This window comes from Dipodomys ordii, unplaced genomic scaffold (genome assembly GCF_000151885.1).
Source record: "Dipodomys ordii isolate 6190 unplaced genomic scaffold, Dord_2.0 Scaffold27, whole genome shotgun sequence".
In the NCBI taxonomy this organism is placed as follows: Eukaryota; Metazoa; Chordata; class Mammalia; order Rodentia; family Heteromyidae; genus Dipodomys; species Dipodomys ordii.
In genome coordinates, this window is record NW_012267243.1 from 14,282,907 (window position 1) to 14,302,926 (window position 20,020).

A 20,020-nucleotide genomic window follows, 5' to 3' on the forward strand; every position below is an offset into this window, starting at 1 on the left:
AGATCCAAGCCCCTTACTATAACTCAGTGTGGTTCCAATTTTGTACACACACACACACACACACACACACACACACACACACACACACACACACTGAGTTTCCCCAGCACCCAGTAGTTAAAAAAATGGAGTGATATTAAATTAATGGCAAATTCTACAGGCACTTGTCCCTACCTGCTCAACACAAGAGCCCTGAAAGCAACAAAGTCCCTGGAAAATGAGAAAGTGGAGACAAATACAAAAGGGAACTGACTTTCTATTGTTTTTTAAACTGGTTTTTTTCCCCCAGTTACTTTCTAACAGGTTACATTTTTTTAAAAAAATACCTTTTGAGATGTACTTTTTATTTTGTTAAAAGCCAGCACTGGGGCTTGAACTCGGAGCCTAGGTAGTGAGTGTCCTTTAGCTTTTTAGCTCAAGAATAGAGCTGTACCGCCTGAGCCACACAGTCCACTTCCACCTTTTTGGTAGTTAATTGGAGATAAGCATCTTATAGACGTTTCTGCCTGGGCTGGCTTTGAAAACCTCAATCCTGGGACCCAGCCTCCAGGACTAGCTAGCATTAAAGGCAGGAGCCACTGGTCCCTCAGCTTGCCTTTGAGGGACTATTATGCGTCTGCCCCTTTGAAATGGGAGGGTGACGCATGGCAGGGCACGCTGTGTCCTTAGCCAGTGTCCTCCTGGAAGGAGCAAAGCCGTGGTCGATTCCCTACAATCGCACCGGGGCACCTGAGACCCCAGAAAACCACACTGGCGGGAAAACTTAAAAAGCATCCAGAACTCTCTGACCTTTTGGCCAAGTGGAGCGTTCTGATCTCTTCACAGCCAGACACGCGGCTCACTGCCGGGCTGCTCCTTCCTGCACAAGGACCCGTGCTTTGCTTTTCCCTGCCCCGAATCCCAGTGGACTGAGGTAGGGCCTAGAAGCCCCAGCTGGGAGAGGCCAGACCCTCAGTCATGCTTCCCTTGGGCGAGAAGCAGGGGTGTCGCGTAGAACTTAAGGATTTAAGGAGCAAGAGAAGAGGAACTCCCCAGACATTTCAGCCTTTCCATGTACATAGCTTAATAATTTCTGAAGGGACAAGGAGGAGGAGAAAGCTGAACGCAGATCTTCTTTTCCTATCATCCAAAGCGTGGTAGCGGATGTGTGTGGCCTGTCTGGGAACACCCAGAGGTCGGCCAAGCTGTTTGTCTCGAGACCTTCCCCTCTTCTGTTCCTTCCGACCCGCCGGTGCCCCCTGCTTATCCTTGGGAGAGAGAGAGAGACCTAGCCCAGTGCATTAAGGCAATCACTAATGTCTAGCTCTATACACCCTAATACCACTGTTTTGAAAACAACATTTATATTATGCTCTGCCTCCTGTATCTTTCATGAGGGAGTTTTTACGTGTCACTAAAAAATACTGGATAATACTCTTTATTAGCCCCCTGACACCCTGGCCCATCAATACTTGTCCAGTCCTGATGAGATCATCCTCTGGTTCTTAATCAGAATGAAAGAGAGCAAGACGTCCCTTTATTAAAAAATCAATTAAAAACCAGTTGCCCAGGTAAACAAGCCCGTGGCACACGGAGGCGGCCTGCTGGCCGGGCGGAGCAGCTGCAGGAGAGATCTCCTCCGAACCGCTTCTCTCTTGGTGCTTAGATCAAGCTGCCTTTCAAACACTTACAGTTCTTGTGGGCTCAGACTAATTCTTCTAGAACCCGGGATTTTTAAGTTTGTTTGTTTTTATTTTTGCAGAATTGTGCATCCGTATAGCTGGTCAGCCACGTGCAAGAGTCTTAGCCACTCTCCAGGGAGCCACAGAGCTGAGAGTTCTGCTTCAGAAGCAGCTGGAACACTGGCTGAAAGTGCGGGTGTCAGCCTCTCACGCCCAGACACAGTCCTTTTCAGTCAGGCTGAGAAGAGCCCAGAAATCTGCATTTTAGGCAACCAAGTTCCATGTGTCTCACAAGAAAACAAAGGCGAGCACCCGATCTCCATGGGTGGAGAGTTCACCCGATCTCCACGGGGTGGAGAGTTCACCCGATCTCCACGGGGTGGAGAGTTCACCCGATCTCCACGGGGTGGAGAGTTCACCCGATCTCCACGGGTCGAGAGTTCGCCGGCAGCTGCAGATGCGCAGGCCTCTCCCTGTGCCCACTGTGAACCACTCACCCACTCCAGGATCTGGAACTTTCTTCTTCCCTCAGGAATTTCCTCCAGTCCTCACTGCAGCCCGCCTCAGGCTCCTGGCAGGCAGCCGCAGCGCTGATGTGTGTCCCCACGGGCTGGTTTGGACGGTTTTAGAACATTCTACACGGGCAGCCATACTCTGTTGTGTCTTCTTTCTTTTGCACAATGTCATGTCTATGAGATGTCGGGATATAACCAATGCGAACCGACGAGCACATCGCTGAACCACATCTACCTAGGCCGGCCACTACCACATCATCCTCACGACGAGTAATATCATTGTTTTATTGTTTTGATTTTCTTTGTTATTCAAAAATAATATGAATAAGTATGGTGGACACAGAATATGAAAAGTACCTTCATCATTCATTGTTGTATTAAAGGTCTAGAGGCTGGGGGCTTGGCTCAGTGGAAGAGCACTTGTTCGGCAAATACAAGGCCCTGAATTTGGTCTTCAGCTCTGCAAAGAAAAAAGAAAGAAAGAAAGCTAGTTGCTGGTGGCTCATGGCTGCAATCCTAGCTACTTAGGAAGCTGAGATCTGAGGATCTTGGTTCAAAGCCAGCCTAGGCAGGAATGCCCATGAGACTCTTAACTGCCAATCAACCACTAGAAAACCAGAAGCAAAGTTATGGCTCAAAATAGTAGAGCACTAGACTTGAGCAAAAAAGGTCAGGGACAGCGCCCAGGCCCTGCATTCACATTCTATAACCACCACCACCAACAACAACAAAAAGAAAGGAAGGAAAGAGAAAGAGAGAAAGGGAAAGGGAAAGAGAAAGTGAAAGGGAAAGAGAAAGAGAAAGAAAGAAAAGGAAAGTGAAAGAGAAAGGGAAGGGGAAAGGGAAAGGAAAAGAAAAGAGAAAGGGAAAGAGAAAGGGAAAGGGTGGGGGAAAGGAAAAGAAAAGAGAAAGGGAAAGGGTGGGGGAAAGGAAAAGAGAAAAGAAAGAGAAAGGGAAAGAGAGAAAAAGAAAGAGAAAGGGAAAGGGAAAGAGAAAGCAAAAGGGAAGGGGAAAGGGAAAGAGAAAGAAAGAAAGAGAAAGGGAAAGGGAAAGGAAAAAGGAAAGGGAAAGAGAAAGAAAAAGAAAAAGAAAGGAAAAGGGAAAAGGAAATGGAAAGGGAAAGAGAAAGGGAAAAGGAAATGTCCAACTATGTCAGGGATATGGCCAGTCTTCCTGAGCACAAAATGGAAACCACATAAAGACGTAATCAGAGCTCTGAGATTCTGATGACAACTCTTTTATTGCAGGTTCAATTCTTAGACAGCTGGGTCTCAACCATTATGTGGCTATTCCTATTTAGTAATTATTGACTCATAAAGCTTATGAGTAGTGAAACCAGATTCCTTTAAAGGTAGAATGAGGACATTAATGAAAAACGCTCTCCTATACTTCAGCTTAAGTTGAGCGTGGGGGTCACAGGTGCTCTCTTTAATTGCTCTTCATCTTTACTGGTGACATTTAGTGTTCAATTATTTAGAAAAACAGGTAGAATATGACAGGACACAAATAATACTCATGCTTTTTCCGCTGTGGTTCAATTGGAGTTCTTTCTATGGGAATGTAGATAGCAGAGGAGCGAAGTCTAGGCTTATTTATTTTATTATTTATGAATTTATTTTTGTCACAGAGGATTCAAACCTGAAGTCCCTCCAGAGCATATTTAAACTCTTTCCAGGAAAATTAAATCTCTGCCTAAAAAAATATATGGCCTTAATCCCTATTTAGTAAGGTAAATTCCCCGTGGTGGAAAGCCCCATGTTGGCTATGATGGTCTGCCTGGAAAGAATAACATTCATATTAAATAGCTTGCATTTGGAAGAAAACAGATATAGCAAGAAACAAACAAAACAAAGAAGCCCTGAGTGAGGGCCAGTTCTCACTGCTGTGCTGACAGTGAAAGAAGAGTCTGGTTCGTGGGAAAGCCCGGAGCGAGCGGTCAGAGCTGCTCAGGAGGCCCTGCTCCCTCACAGCGACACTGGGGGCCTCCCTTTGTCTTTTTGTTTTTGTGCTGGTGCCGGAGGAATGTCAACTCAAGGGCCCTACTCTTGCTCAGGGATAGCGCTATCATTTGAGTTTTACCTCCACAGTAGCATTTTGCTGGTTAACTTTTCTGCTTGGGCTGGCTTTGACCCAGATCCTCTGCTCTCAGCCTCCTGAGTAGCTAGAATTACAGGTGTGAGCCACCGGCACCTGGCTTCATCTCCATTATTAATTAAATAGTTATTGGCAAGTGTATTTATGAATTTATGCAATAAGTATTCAGTGCCGAGGTGTGTGTGTATGTGTGTGTGTGTGTGTGTGTGTGTGTGTGTGTGTGATGGTATATAAGTAGAGTTAATTCTATGACCATTTTGTCTGAGCTGTATTTTTTACTTTGTAAGGTTATTAGTTCTTCGAAGCAGCTACAGCTGCAGGCTTTGATTTGTGTCTCCTTCCTGCATGGCCCTCACTCCATTATGGTTTGTGTACCTGGTCACGTGCTGTCTTCCTTCCGTTTCCTCAAAGGCAGAGACCTGGCTTTTTGCTCTTTGTTTTCCCACTTAGTGTGAGATCTGGGACATAGACATTTCTCCAAAGAAATTCTCGACTAGATAAATGAACAGGAAGAAAGGAGCTTTTCCAATTTGCATCATAAAAAATACTTTCAGAAAGCACTAAGTCTTCATAGAAGGTGATTCAATTAAGAATCACATGGAGAGTAGATTTCAGATGCTTATTCAGATGCCCTTGGGAAGTCCTGACGAGGTCTGGCATAGGTCTTGGAATACAAGTCTATAACAAGTGCCCAAGATGGTCATCCAGCACATCTGGGAAACTCCCCTGTAAAGTGAAATAGCAACCAGAGAAGACAAATTGGAAAATGAGGACTAACATTCCAACCACAGACTTATTTGTAGGGACCATCGGCCTGGGCATCTAACACACATTTGTGAGCTACTTTAATTAAGCGAATGCTACTTCTCATTTGCAGAGCAACTTTCAGAGCAACTTTGCAGAGCTGGCTTTCCCTCTGTGCTCCCGCTCAGCCCTGGACACAGCCCTGAACGCAGCCCCAGAGCACAGAGGCCGGAGCACACATCCGGAGCGTCGGCAGAACGGTCCCAGGGCTCCCACTCCATTTCCAGGTTGCAATTCCTGATGTAAATGAGGCCCATTCTGAGGTTGTCTGCAAGGTAAATTTACTGCCCATTGATTTTCACAGATCCTGCGGGTCCTGTGAAATCCTCTTAAATGAGGATCAGATACAGGAACAAAACGGGAAAATTGAATAGGAAATGCCATAGCTCCGAGTGAATCACACACGTGCATCTGTGCTGCTGAAGAATCCAGCTTCCACGGGAGGGGGCGTCGGCCCAGGCTGAGGCTGGTAAGTAGATTCTGCGAGGGAAAGCCTCAGACAGGCCCCAATTATGGCCTGGATGGCCAGTTCCGAGCAGGATGAATGCGGCAGCCACTCTAATTGGCTCCTTGAACAAATTCAAACTACGAATGAGTCAGGAAGAGGGCAAGGCTGTTGGGCACCATATAGTGGAAACGTTCTGCTAATGCTGTACATAACTGACTCTCTAAAACAAAACAGGGCCCCGCTCAGGACAAGCCACTGAACACCACTTGTAAGCTTTTTTTAAGTCACAATACGGAGAGGCAATGGCAGCTCTGCTGGTGAATGGCTGGTGACAGAGTTCCTTTTTTCTTCTTCCCAGCCTCAAAAGCTTTCCTGAAAAGGGGGTGAGGAACCCACCCAGGCATCCGTGCAGATTTGCTTATTTGCATCTTAGTGCAATTGAGTGCGGCGTTGTGGATATCTATGCCATTCGCATGGTCTCTGCTATGTGTGCCAGAAGTAGGAAGTGAAATGAGCCATGGTGTCTGACCACGCAGGGCTGATAATCAGACAGAAGAGTTGCCTAAAATAAATAACATGGTCAGGGCAGACCGCTAAGCCCCGGTGGTGATAGAGACCAGCACTTCTCAAACTTTAATGTGCGTATGAAGCTTGGGATGTTGTTATAAAGCAGATTCAGATTCCGTCGCTCTAAAACAGAGCCCAAGGCTCTACATGTCTAACAAGCTGCCACCCGGTGCTGATCTGAGGATTATACTCTTTATCAGAGTAACCAGACGGGGTACCAGTAGCTAGCTAAGACTCTGCTTTAGAATTCAGGAGAAGGAGAGAGCTGTAATCTGGGGAATTACAGATGAATAGGCGGCATTAGAAGCTACCTATTGATGGAGGAGAAGGAAGGCCAAGCAAATTTGGTAGGCTGTGAAAGTCCCTTTGGAAGTTGTGAGACCAGGAGAGCAAAGCTGGAATGCAGTTGCATGGGCACTTGAAGAAGCAGTTCTTGTTCTTGATGTTCTGGGGAGAATCTAGTAATTCATGTCGCCAGTGTCTTTCTTGAAAGATGACATCAGCCACGTGGAGTCACACCAGCCAGTGCTCACGAAACTCACACCAAACAGGAAGACTCACATGCTACCCTGCGGTTCTGATCATTCCAACACAGATCTAAGAAAACTATTTTGGCCAGGCACTGGTGACTCAGACCTCTACTGCTAGCTACTCAATAAACTAAGATCTGAGAGTTGCAGTTCTAGGCAAGCCCAGGCAGGAAAGGCTACGCTATGCTTATTTCTAATGAAGTATCAACAAGGCAGGAGTGGAGCTGTGGCTCAGTGGCAAAACACCAGCCGTGAACGATAAAGCTGCAGAACAGTGAGTGCCCAGGCCCCGAGTTCAAGCACTGGTACTACACACACACACACACGCACACACACACACACACGGGCACACACGCAGCACATGCACACACACGCACACACACACACACATGCACGCACACATGCACATGCACAAACACACATGCACACGCATACACACACATGCACACACATGCGCACACACATAAACACACCACACACACGCTCACGCACACACACATACACACACATAAACGCGCACACACAAACAGCAAGCCATTTTAAGTGACTTTCTCAATGTTGCAAGCAAGCTATTCCTGACACAGAGAGAAGACTATAAATGTGACACATCTCTTTAATAATGATTTTATTTGAGATTAATACTTTTTTCTTGTCAGGGACAGACAAAATAGACAGGGAAAGCAGAAATCTGCCCAGCTTGCGCAGCATTTACAACTTGTAAACCTAGCTATGATTTTCTTTTAGAGTTGGTGCTTATACCCAAATTTTCCCTTGTGGTCCTTTGGTTTTATTTTTAGCTTTTATTTTTTATTTATTTTTTGGTGCCAGTACTGGGAATTGAACTCAGGGTCTAGTTGCTGTCTCTTAGCCTTCTCACTCAAGGTTTGTACTCTATGGCTTGAGCCATGCCTCCATTCTGGCTTTTTGATCATTAATTGGAGGTAAGAGTCTCTCAGGTTTGTCTGTCCAGGATGGCTTTAAACCACAGTTCTCAGATCTCAGCCTCCTGAATAGCGAGGATTATAGATGTGAGCCACTGGTGTCTGACTTGGTAGTCTTTTTTTGGGGGGGGGTCAGCTATAGGGCTTGAACTCAGGGCCTAGGCACTGTTCCTGTGTTTCTTTTGCTCAAGGCTAGCACTCTACCACTTAAGCCACAGCACCACTTCTGGCTTTTTCTGTGTAATGCGGTACTGAGGAATGGAGCTCAGGGCTCCATGCACGCTAGGCAAGCACTCTACCACTAAGCTACTTTCCCAGCTCTGGCTTGGAAGTCTTTAGAGCTCAAAACTTTATTAACATAGCTAGATACTGACTCGTTGTGTCTTGTTATTTCCTCTATAGTAGGCTGACACTATTTTAAGAATTTTAGGGTGGAGGTGGCTGAGAAGACAAGAAAAGACTGGCTATTGGTATGGGGAGGGCGGGATTTACTACACCCATTTACTCTAGTCATTCAAACAAATGTGCTCATCTCCAGGCTTGCACTGGCTTTGTGAAACTCATCATCAGCATGGATAAATGTCTCTTCTAGATGTTAACATGTGTGCATTAATCCATACGACCCAAGAGCTGTAGACCTGTGCCCAGATCGTGGGAGATACACGGTCACAGCTTCTTTCATTCTTTTCATCCTATTAGTCTATTCCTTTTCAAAAACATCCTTGAGGTTCTAGGTTATGCCATGAGTGGAGACACAAGGATACTTCATCCATAAAAAACTATTGTTTTTTTCATATAAACGTTGATGCAAAAGGAAGGAGGAGAGAGGAATGGGAATGTGGTTTAGGGGGTGAATTTGTTCCAAGTGTGCTGAGTGCATGGATGGAAACAGCGCAATGAAACCCTTTGGTGGAATAAACGTATCTTAACTCAAAGTCAAACCATGTAAAAATCATGAATGCTGTTGGCACTTGGTAGTGACTATTTCTGATGTTTGTGTGTTCTTTTAGCTCCTCTCTCCTTCTTTCCTCCCTCCCTTCCTTACTTCATTTTGCTTCTGAGACCTTGTGCATGCTAGGTAAGTGCTTTACCGAGTGACATTTCTATTCTCTGAGAAGTCAAGGAAAACATGCTTCGAGGTATAAAATTTTTGTTTATCTGACTTATCTTTCTTCTGCTTCCCTTGAATTTAAAACCATGTCAGGAGATGCTGGTATATATATACCCATGATCCCTGCTGCTCAGGAGATAGAGAGAAGAGGATTATGGTCTAACGTCAGCCTTGGCAAAAAAGCGAAAGGATTGGGTTCAAATGATAAAGCACTTGTGAGAGGCCCAGCGGTGAATCCTCAGTGTTTTTTGTTTAATTAAAAAAAAGGTAATGGTGAACTTTTTCACCTGAATTTAAAACTATATCGTTGCTGGAGGCTGAGATCTGAGACCTGCTCTTTGAAGCCAGCCCAGGCAGGAGATTTTTTTTTTTATCTCCTTTTAAGTACCAAAAAGCCAGAAGTGGAGTTATGGCTCAAGTGGTAGAGTGCTAGCCTTAACTGAAAAGCTAAGAGATAGCACCCAAGCCCTGAGTTCAAGGCTCAAGACCAACATAACACAGCAACAATAAAAAGAAGCTGTCTTGCTTATGGTAATTTCATATTAATGTTTGGTGACTTACATATAATAAAACTCTCTCTCTGTCTCTGTCTCTCTCTCTCTGGTTTAGTAGGGCTTGAACTCAAGACCTCAGGCTATTGCTTTTTTCCTCTGCTCATCAGTCATCAATGCCCTGATCATTAATTTCGGATAACGTCACATTCCTGGCTTGAAAAATTATTTGATGAATACCATAAATCACTTTTCACTTTCCAAACTTGGGAATAAACCGTAAGAGAGCCTCTTACCAAACGGCGCTCGACGTCTCAGCCCCACACACGTCAGATCCAGACCTGCCCTCCTGCCCTGCCCACCTTCGGCTGTCAGTAGACTTCATCTGGCTCTGCAGCGCTCCTTGCAGCTCTGTGTGGTCATCAGAGTTTCACATGCGATTCTGTCTGCGTGCTCCGGGCCGGGGGCCTAAGGAGCCAACCCCCAATTGCCCTGCCTTTCAGGGGCTGCACGGTGCTGCCGCTCTGCTGCAGAGCCCAGAGCCCATCCTGAGCTGCTCTGATGCCAGGCCACGGCCTTTCTTTTCTTCCTCTGCTCCATTTAATTGTTTGTAACCCAGACATGAAGAAGTTAAAGCTCGCTCTCAGCACCTTCTTTTATACGGCAGGCCAGGGGGAGCTGGGACTCGGGCAGAATGAAGTGGTGACGAAGGCCCGAGGGGAAAGAGCACACTGGAAGAATGGACCTAACCACCCTGACCACTTCCAGCTCCCCTTAGCAAAGCACTCTGCAGGCTACTTCCGCCTACCTCCTATGTGTAACATTTTCTTTATCAATCTATAGGCATTTCTGGGAGATTTAGCTTCAGTCTACAGATATTGGGGAGGAAAAAAAAAACCTTGAAATCACTTTGTGTGTGTGTGTGTGTGTGTGTGTGTGTGTGTGTGCTGGTCCTGGGGCTTGAACTCAGGGCCTGGCTGCTATCCCTGAGCTTTTTTGCTCAAGGCTAGCATTCTACCACTTGAGCCACAGCTCCACTTCTGGCTTTTTTGGTACTTCAAAGGAGATAAGAGCCTCATGGACTTTCCTGCCTGGGCTGGCTTCCATCCTCAGTTCTTGGACCTCAGCCTCCTCATTAGCTAGGATTATACCACTTCTGCTTTTGTATCCCTCTTGAGAAGGAACTTCAAGCGTTCTCCCCAAACAGAAGACCCATTTGTACTTGAGGGAATATATACTGTGAATTATGCCAAGGGAAGTTAGGAAACAAGATGGATTCTTTTCTTCATAATTTAAAGAAAAGACATTTTTATAGAAGGCATTAGGGAATAAAATAAAATTCAAGTCAGAGACCTAAGGAGACAGAGGAACAGATGCATACCTTTGTACAGATAGGGCCTTCATTGTTTTAGCAATTATCATGATAATTTTCTTTTTATGCATGTATACTGATCCTGGAGCTTGAATTCAGGGCCTAGGCATTGTCCCTTAGCTTTTTGGCTCAAGCCTTGCATTCTACCACTTAAGCCACAGCTCCACTTCCAACATTTTTGGACATAATTGGACATAAGAGACCCAGACTTCCCTGGCCCAGCTAGCATCCTGAATCCTAAGACTACTGGTATGTTCTTCTTTTGGCAGTACTGGGATTTGAACTCAGGCCCTCATGCTTGCTAAGTAAGCGCTCTACCACTTTAGCCACTGCCCCAATCCTTTTTTTGCTTTATTTTTTGGTGAGGGGCTCACATTTTTGCCCAAAGTGAGCCCCTGACAGCAATTCTCCAACCTATGCTTCCCACTAAGCTGAAATGACAGGCACTTGCCACCATATATAATGCTTGCCCAGAGAAAATGTTACTTTAAAGTGCTAACTGCATACATGCCCACTGCAATTTGGACTTGTTTTGTTTGCTCCAGTCTTTTTGAGATAGAGTCTCACTATGCAGCCCAGGCTGGCCTTGAATTCAAGATCCTTTTGTCTCTAAACTGCCTGGATTACAGGCAGGTACCACATGGAACAGAGTAGTTTTAATCTACCAAAATGCTGTATGGTATCAAGCGAACAGAAAATATTTCCATTCATAAGAAATAAGCCTAACACATGGCCATAAAATAAATTTTACAGCACAAATGCCTTTAACAATGAACAACGTTGTGGCATGCTACCTTTTGATGTAATATGTACAACTTTAAACAATCGTTTCCTCAATGTGAGAACTGTACTCTAGGTATTCTGTAGTTAAAGCAGGAGACTGTAATATAGTTAAAGCAAGGAACTAGATATAATTGAACTAGCAGCCAACATAATTAGCTACTAATCTCCATTCCCATTATCACACTTTGGATATTACCAATGTCCACATGTGGTCTATTTGAATATGCAAGCAAATACACTCCTGCAAAGAAAAGACAAATATTGATGTACAGGCAAATAGTGTTTTAGTGAGCAGCCACTCAGCTGTGAAAGCTGATGTTTTATGGCTGGACTCTCGGCCCCGACAAAGCCTGCTTGAGAGGCAGCATTTTTCTTTGGAAGTAAGTCATAACTTTGTCAGGGAGGGTTATTAGGGGACCATTTGCTGACATGGGACTAAACCTACAATTCCCACAGAGAAATGTGATTTAAAAAGGAAGATGGATCGAGGGCATTTTCGGGAAAATGCCCCCCAGAGGCCCCGAGGTTCCCTCGGTACCAGGCGTGTAATGCACTCTGCACATTGCAACCGAAAATATGGGACTGCAGAAATTAATTGTGAGAGCAATTCATGACACGAACACATCCCTTTCCTACATGGGAAAGCTGCAGTTTATACTAGTAACATGACATCGCGGGCTAGTTTTTGCTCTGCCTTGTCTTGTACAAATGTTTGTTTCCCTATCGATTTATAGACAAACATACCCTTTTGTTAAAGGCCTAATAATATCTCCGGGGGCAGAAGGCAACCAAAGGTCCAATGGAACATAATCCTTAAGAAATCGATTCCATCATCAAGCCACAACTTTGTCTTCCAAAGTCCAGGGAGTGTATAAAAAGTCATCCGGAGCCTCAGTCGCTGGTGCTAAGGAGAGAATGGGGATTGGCGTGATCCATCCGTTTGACATTGAAGTTAACATGGAATAAGGTGGGTGACACTCTTTGTCCTAGATCACCTGTGTCCCTTGAACTGAAATTTCTTTCCTGTGCAGTGAAATAAGCAGAGCACAGATGAGTGAGAGAAAAGAACCGACTCCAGTTTAGCCCACCCACTGCTCCCCAGTAGCCAGGTAAACATGGCGGCGAGGGTGCCCAACAGCAGTCATTCCATTTTCACTGAACAGCAAGCCAGACAAACGGACGACTGGCGCAGGATGAAAGGTGATGGCATAGAAGTTCCCACAGAAGAAAAATGACCATTTACACAGACTCAACTTTTCAGGCTGCTTCCAAATGATCATGCTTTATGCATCTACAATCTCATCATAAGAAGAAAAGGGACCATTATTGCTATGAATTTAAAAGTAAGAGCTGGGTGCCAATGGCTCTGTAATCCTAGCTACTCAGAAGCCTGAGACCTAGAGGATCATGATTTGGAACTAGCCCAGGCAAAAAAGTCTATGAGACTGTATCTCCAATTATCTAGCAAAAATTAGAGCTGGAGGCATGGCTCATATGGTAGAACGTCACTTCTGAACAAGCAAGCTGAACAAGAGCATGAGGCCCTAAGTTTAAGCTCCAAAACCATCAGCCAAACAAATAAATAAGGGTAGAAACCTGAAGCAAGATAGATTGAAAGCATCCACCATTTTGACTCCATGAATTGCAAGTGTGAACATAAGAGACTATATTCTAAGGAGAGAAAGAGATGAAAAACATTGGAAATCACAAGAAGGACAGGACTATAGAAACACTTGGAGAATCCAAGGCAAGAGGGGAAAGAAGTAGACAGTTTCAAACCCCTCCCTGGCCTGCCAGGAGGGAGAGGGAAGCTGAAGAGAACATCACAAAATGAGACAAAAGGGTCTTTGGAAGAGAGATAATAATGGTTGCAGGCTATGTCTACATAGCCTGCGCTCCAGGAGGGAGCTCTGTGGGACAGTGAGTGCTCCAGTATGGAAGGGTAGCCTTAGTGAAGAAAGATATTCAGTCCTTTCCCTTCTCTTGGGGAATTAGAAAAAGGTGTCATCTTGGAAGAGGGCTTCTTGTTAGAGACTGAGATGCTCCACAGTGTCTTCACAGAAACAAGAGCAAGTAAATAGTGCCCTATGTGTGATCAGAACACAGTGGAAAAAAGCTACAAAGCAATGATAAGAGAAACCACAGAAAGCATCCAAACATGGCGACGAAACAATTTACCCTTGAGTCTCACTTGGGCTGGCTTTGAACCATGATCCTCAGATCTCAGCCTCCTGAGTAGCTTGGATTCCAGGCATAAGCCACCAGCACCGGGCTTCTGTGTGTGTGTGTGTGTGTGTGTGAGTACACACGTATACAATTACACAAATATACATGCAATTTGGAGTAATCCTGGAGCTTTCAGAGTTATGTCTTTCTCTTTTTTCTCTCTTTTATTTATCAGCAATTATTTGATGATTTGGTGAACATTTTTATTTAGGAGTTTGATGAGTAGAGATGTTTGAAGTCCAAGATCTGAGTTGAAATCCAAACTGTGCAACAGGCCCCTCGTCTATAAATGGAAGTTGATATTACTTTTGGCAAGCACTGGCTATGAGCTTGAAATAATTCAATGTATATGACATGCTGAGAGCCACCCTGGCACTTAGTGAGCTTCTAAATAAGGTTTGGGCTCTTTCTTTGCACTAATTGAAGGACCTGACTCTGTCAGCTCCAGAATTCTCTTAAGTATCTGAGTTTGTTTCTGAGTTCCCTTTCTTCGATTGAGAGCCAGGTGTCTGTTTCTGTGCCGAGGTAACCTTTGTGTCTGTACACAGAGAAGGTAAACTAGTTAGGCTAATCTCTCCATCCTTTCTGAGGGTGGTGGTGGGATTTGAACTCAGTCCCTCACACTTGGTAAGCAAGTGATCTACCACTTGAGCCAATCTGCAGCCCATTTTTTTCTTTTCTTTTCTTTTTCCCAAGGAGAGCCTTGTGCTTTGCCTGGACCAATGTTAGACCCCAAACCTTCTACCTGTGCTCCCTAAGTAGCTGGGATCACAAGCATATACCACCATGCATAACTTGTTTTTGCCACAGCTGGCCTTAAACCATGATCCTCCATCCCTGCTTTCCAATTAGCTGGATTATAAATGTGACTCACCACACTTAGGCCTAATTCTGTCTCTGTATCTGTCTCTGTCTCTGTCTCTCTGTCTCTGTCTCTCTCTGTCTCTGTCTCTCTCTCTCTTTCTTCCCCCTTTCTCTCCAACATTTCTTTTTCTGAAAATTTCTATTGTTGCTTGTCCATTTTTTTCTATGTGAACTTCAGAATAAGTTGCTTGATTTACAATAGTTTATATCTTCTTTTAAATTGCATTTGTGGAAACTGGAACATGTGACCCTTTACAATGTCTCTATAAGTTATTGCTCTTGATTTTTATTACAAGACTCTATTTTTATCTTAGTTTACCTTCTCACTGAGGCATTTTCTACCATAACCTCTCCTCGCTCTGTTACTTCATTATTTTTTTTCATGCTCTCAGACTTGATATAAAGGTAGAGATGGGGAAAAGGAACTAATGTAGGCAGCTACACATCCAGGTAGCTCTCCAAGAATGCTTCTTGGAGCACCAGTGCTGTAGAATATTAACAGGCAATAGTGTTTGTGGCTACTCACGTTTCAGAGGTTCTATGTTACAACGGAATACACTTTTTATTCTGAAAGCACACTTACAAACTTTAATATCACTGAATCTTCCAAAGAAGACATGTTTTGCAGAAGTGCCCAGGCTTTGGCTATGTGAGGTTTTCTAGAAGAAACATCTCTTAGGAGTTGTGTTCCTGGACACTGAGGTTAGGCAGATCTGCTGAAAAGTTGCCTATGAGATTTGGTAGCAAGGGGACTGAGTTTTTCTACCTCAGTAATTATTGTTCAGGTAGGTAGACCGTTCATTGTGGGGTATGTGTGTGTGTGTGTGTGTGTGTGTGTGGTGTGTGTGTGTGTGTGTGTGTGTGTGGACTGGGTATTGTCCCTGAGCTTTTTTTGTTTTTGCTGAAGGTTATCACTCGAGTACTTGAGCCACAGCTCACTTACCAGCTTTGTTGTTAGTTGGTTGGAGATAAGGAGTCTCAGGTGTTTATGCCTGGAGTTGGCTTCGAACACAGATCTTAGCCTCCTAAGTAGCTAGGCCTACAATTACAGTATAAGCCACTGGTACCGGGTAGGATTGTTGGATTGTAAATGGAGAAGAATTCATTTTTGAGGAGGAGATACATTTTTCACCAATTCCAACAGATTCGTGTATCTTGTTTGCTTCCTTTTCAACTCTTAACTGAAAAAGAGTCCACTCATCGCATGCTGCCTTGTTCGGTTCCCTTCGAGTTTTTGTTGTTGTTATCTATTTCTTCATTTGCCTTTGTCTTGCGGTTCTGGTGATCGCATCTCGTGTGTGTGTGTGTGTGTGTGTGTGTGTGTGTGTGTGTCTGTGTGTGTGTGTGTGTGTCTGTGTGTGTGTCTGTGTGTCCGTGTGTTTGTGTGTGTGTCTGTGTGTCCGTGTGTTTGTGTGTGTGTCTGTGTATCTGTGTGTTTGTGTGTGTGTCTGTGTGTCTGTGTGTCTGTGTCTGTGTGTCTGTGTGTGTGTCTGTGTGTCTGTGTGTGTGCATGCTGCGGGCTCTACCACGTGAGCTCTGCTCTCAATGTTCTTTTTGTTGCACACTGACACGAATTCAGTACTAAGTCTGAATTGCTAACAGAGCGGATACTTCCTAAAATAAGTGTTAAATGTATCTTCAAAGCTGTTCATTTAGGAGAGAATGATGTTTTGTCCTTTAGGGAAGTTTTGATTTTTTAAACGAAGCAACCCCTGTGAAAGGATTAGGCTAGGCTATGTACAGGAAGTTTCTCTCTCTCAGATGGGAAATTATTTTCATTTTGTCATCTGGTGGGCCTTGGGGTAAAATTATATTTCATAGTTCCCTTCTTCCCAGACTATGGTAAGCGGGGGAGGGAGGCAGAGGGGGGGTGCCGCCTGGAATTATTTTGAGCATATTTATCTTACAGATTGATTTGATTCTCTTGGGAATAAGTATATCATTTGAAAGGTATGGGCTCCTTAGGAACGACCTCTCTCTTATAGTTGGCAACTACAATCAGTAGAGAGAGTGGGAATTCGTGGCATTAGGAAGGTAGTAAGCCGGCGGTCTTGGAACCACATGGCAGGAGGCTCCGAGGCTGCTCGGGGAGGAGTCACGTGTCCCTTCCATTTCTGTGAACCGGCAGCATGGAAGTGCGTGGTAGAACCACAGCACTCAGTAAGCAAGGCTCGCACAGTACTCACACCAGGGCAAAGGTGCCCAGGCGTGATCGGGAGGCATTTCCGGTGCCTTCCTTTTTTCTAGTTTGTTGTCAGTGGCTTCGTTAGACCGAGACCTCTGGTTCAGGACGTTAGTGGAGCAGGAAGACAGCTTTTTGCAGGCTGAGTGTATAAGCTAGAAAGAGAACAGCCAGGGGACCTGGCGGCGTGGCTCAAGTAGTACAGAGCCTGTCTAGCAAGCACAAAGCCCTGAGTTCAAACCCCAGTACTTGCAAAGAGAAAAAGAAAGGAGAAATGGCACGGAAAGTCAAGGGGATCTTCGAGTTCTGTCACCACATGTCCACCAAGCTAGGGGATGAGACACAACCCAGCTGTGGGTTGTTGAGTGAAGTGGTTTCTTTCCTTTGTCTTAGATGAAGACTACAACTCAGCAGTAGGTCTGGGCATACACTGGCATTTTTTCAGTCACAGACCAGCTATTGGGCTCAATGCAATCAAAAGACTCTTGAATCCAAGCACAAAGCAAGTGAAATCTTCCTGTGCCCATAGATCCACATCAAAAGCTCACTTTTGGGATACATCATTTCCTATGGCTGTTTAATGATATAAGCAATGTAACACAGGATACGTACCTGACACCAATCATCAGAGGAAATCCCAGGCACTGGGCAGGGCTCTGGACGGATGATAACTGATGTCATCTCTGGTTTCCTAGGGGAATGTTTTGTGCTTGAGCGCATGTCAAGCTTTCCAGGTCTCTTGGGCATTTGGCTGTGGCCCTTCCGGTGACTGTGGGTCTTAGAAGCCACACACGGGCTGCATGTATTGAAGAACCGTTCATGACGGCTTCCATAAGGCTCGGACCCCCACACGGGCTAATCCTACATATTTAAACACAAAACTCTTCTGAGGACATCCGAATGTTCTTCACTGAAAAACCTGAAGCCTTATCACCTACATATTTTGAGTCTGATTTTATATAAGTATGAGTTGTGGGAATCTGAATCTGAAAAGTTAATGTAAAAACTGGTCTTGGGCCTAAGAACTGTTAAAGATGCCCTGAAGAAACAACCTGAATTACCACAATCTAGGGTACACTGGACTCCCCTTTGTAAAGCCCTCCTAACGATGCTGTACAGCAATAAGCAAACACACACACACACACACACACACACACACACACACACACAAGTGAAAGTCAGCAGACATCATTAATAGGATAAAGTTCAGTACTGTTAAAAGTCTGGAAAAACTCAGGCAACAAAGGGAAAAATGGAATGATCGCACATCCACAGCCATTAAAGAAAACATTAATAAATTAGGAGGTGGATTGGGGGACATTATCTGCAGAATATCCCAGACAGATCACAGAGTCTGCATCCCTTGCTATAGTAAAATCCTCGAAGCGGAGAGAGGCTCGTTTAGCTCTCACCCTTGGAGCTGAAGGTCGGGTTGTGCACCTGTCCGTGGCTGCTGATGGGGCTCTGTTGGCTGGGTCCTGGGAGGATGGATGGGACCATGGCCGGAGCACAGGCAGAGGGCAAGGCCCGTGGGGGCACAGGCCGCTGGGAGTGGCGAGGGCTGGGCCTGCCCTCCGGTCTCTCAGGAAGGAACTGCAGGTCTGCTCTCCCTTCTGAAAGCCAGGGTCCCCCAGGGACCCAATCAGCTCCCACCAGACACCACCTCCGGAAGCTTCCACCCTCTCCAGGCTAGCACGATGGGGAACCAAGCTCCCAGCAGAGAAACCTTTGGGAGACAGAGTTAATCTTCATCCTAACCCTAGTGGAGAGTCTTCTGTGGCAATCGCGAGGTTTGAATCCAACGCTCCGGACTCATTAAACAGGCACTCTGTCACTTGAGCCACGCCCCCAGCCCTTGTTTTGCTTTAAGTTATAGTTTGCATTGGGTCTCATGGGTTTGCCTGGGCTGGCCTGAATTATGATTTTCCTATCTGTACCTCCTGAATTATAGCTGGGATTATAGGTGCAAATCACCACATCAAGCTATTAGTTGAAACAGGGTCTCACTAGTTTTATGTTTTGTCTTGATTGGCCTCGAGCAGTAACCCTCCCAATCTCTGCTTCTTGAGTAGCTGGGATTACAGGTGTGGGCCACAGTACTTGGCCCAGGCAATATATATTTTTTTTTCCAAAGGAAAAACATGACAGCATTTCAGAAACACATCCAGACTACATACAATTTCTAGAAATAAAGACCAGAAAAAGAATAGTGGTATGGAACTGAATTAGCATAGGCATTTTCTACAGTTGCAGTGGGAAACTAGGGGACATTGTTTACTTAGCAATTGGTGAAGATCGTTGGAACAATGAAAGAGCTCCACAGAGGTTCTGAGAATGCAGAATACCTGGTTAATCATGAGTACTGGTTTAGATCAATAAGATGATAAAACTGGGTTTTGTTGGGCTCTATTTATCAGGAGGAGTAAAAAATTTTCGTGTAGCCAGACTCGTTTACTGATGGCTCACACATGTAATCCTAGTTATTTAGGAGACTGAGATCCTAGGTTCAAAACCAAACCAGGTAGAAAAGTCCATGAGATTCCATCTCCAATTTACCAGCAAAAAGGTATGATTGAGGTATGATTCAAACAGCAAAGCACCAGTGGAGCAAACTCAAAGGCCTGAGTTCAAATGCCAGTACTAGCACACAAAAAAATTCTTTTAAATTTTCCTATTATATTTCCAAGTTTTCTAGAATGCTTACAAGAATGGCTGACATGTTTGTTGGGGAATGATGCGTATTAAATTATTCACTGTATATAATTATGTCCTCTAAACTGCACATTATGTGACAGGAAGTTGAGACTACAGTTTGGGTGACACAGGTAACTTCCCATCCTCTTTTTTAAAATTTAATTTAAATTTTATTTTGCCTTAAGTAGTTGGACAAAGGGGTTTCAATTCTACAAGTCTTCTTATCTTCTTAAGGTAGGAAATAAATATATTTTTCCAAGTAAAATGCCAGACATCTAAAAGCTTATTGCTGTTGTTTTAAAGATTATTTCAAATCACAAGAAAAGTATCTTACTCTTCCACAGATGACATAGATTAAAAGCTGGTGAATTTTCTAAAACTAAGGAAAGGTATGAAACCCTCTTTAAGAGGAAACAAATTAGTTCAGTAGGATAAAGAAGAATGAAGATTCAAGGAAAGTTTTAAAATACAACCAGAGCTGGGAAGTTGGCTCAGTGGTAGAGCGCTTGCCTTGCATGCCTAAGGCCCTGGGTTCAATTCCTCAGCACCACATAAGCAAAAAGAAAAAAGCCGGAAGTGGTGCTGTGGCTCAAGTGGTAGAGCGCTACCCTTGAGCTGAAGAGCTGAGGGACAGCGCCCAGGCCCAGAGTTCAGGCCCCACGACTGGACCCAAAAAAAAAAATCTATAAAATACAACCAGAATGAAAGATTGCCTATCAAGGATACCCAACTAGAGT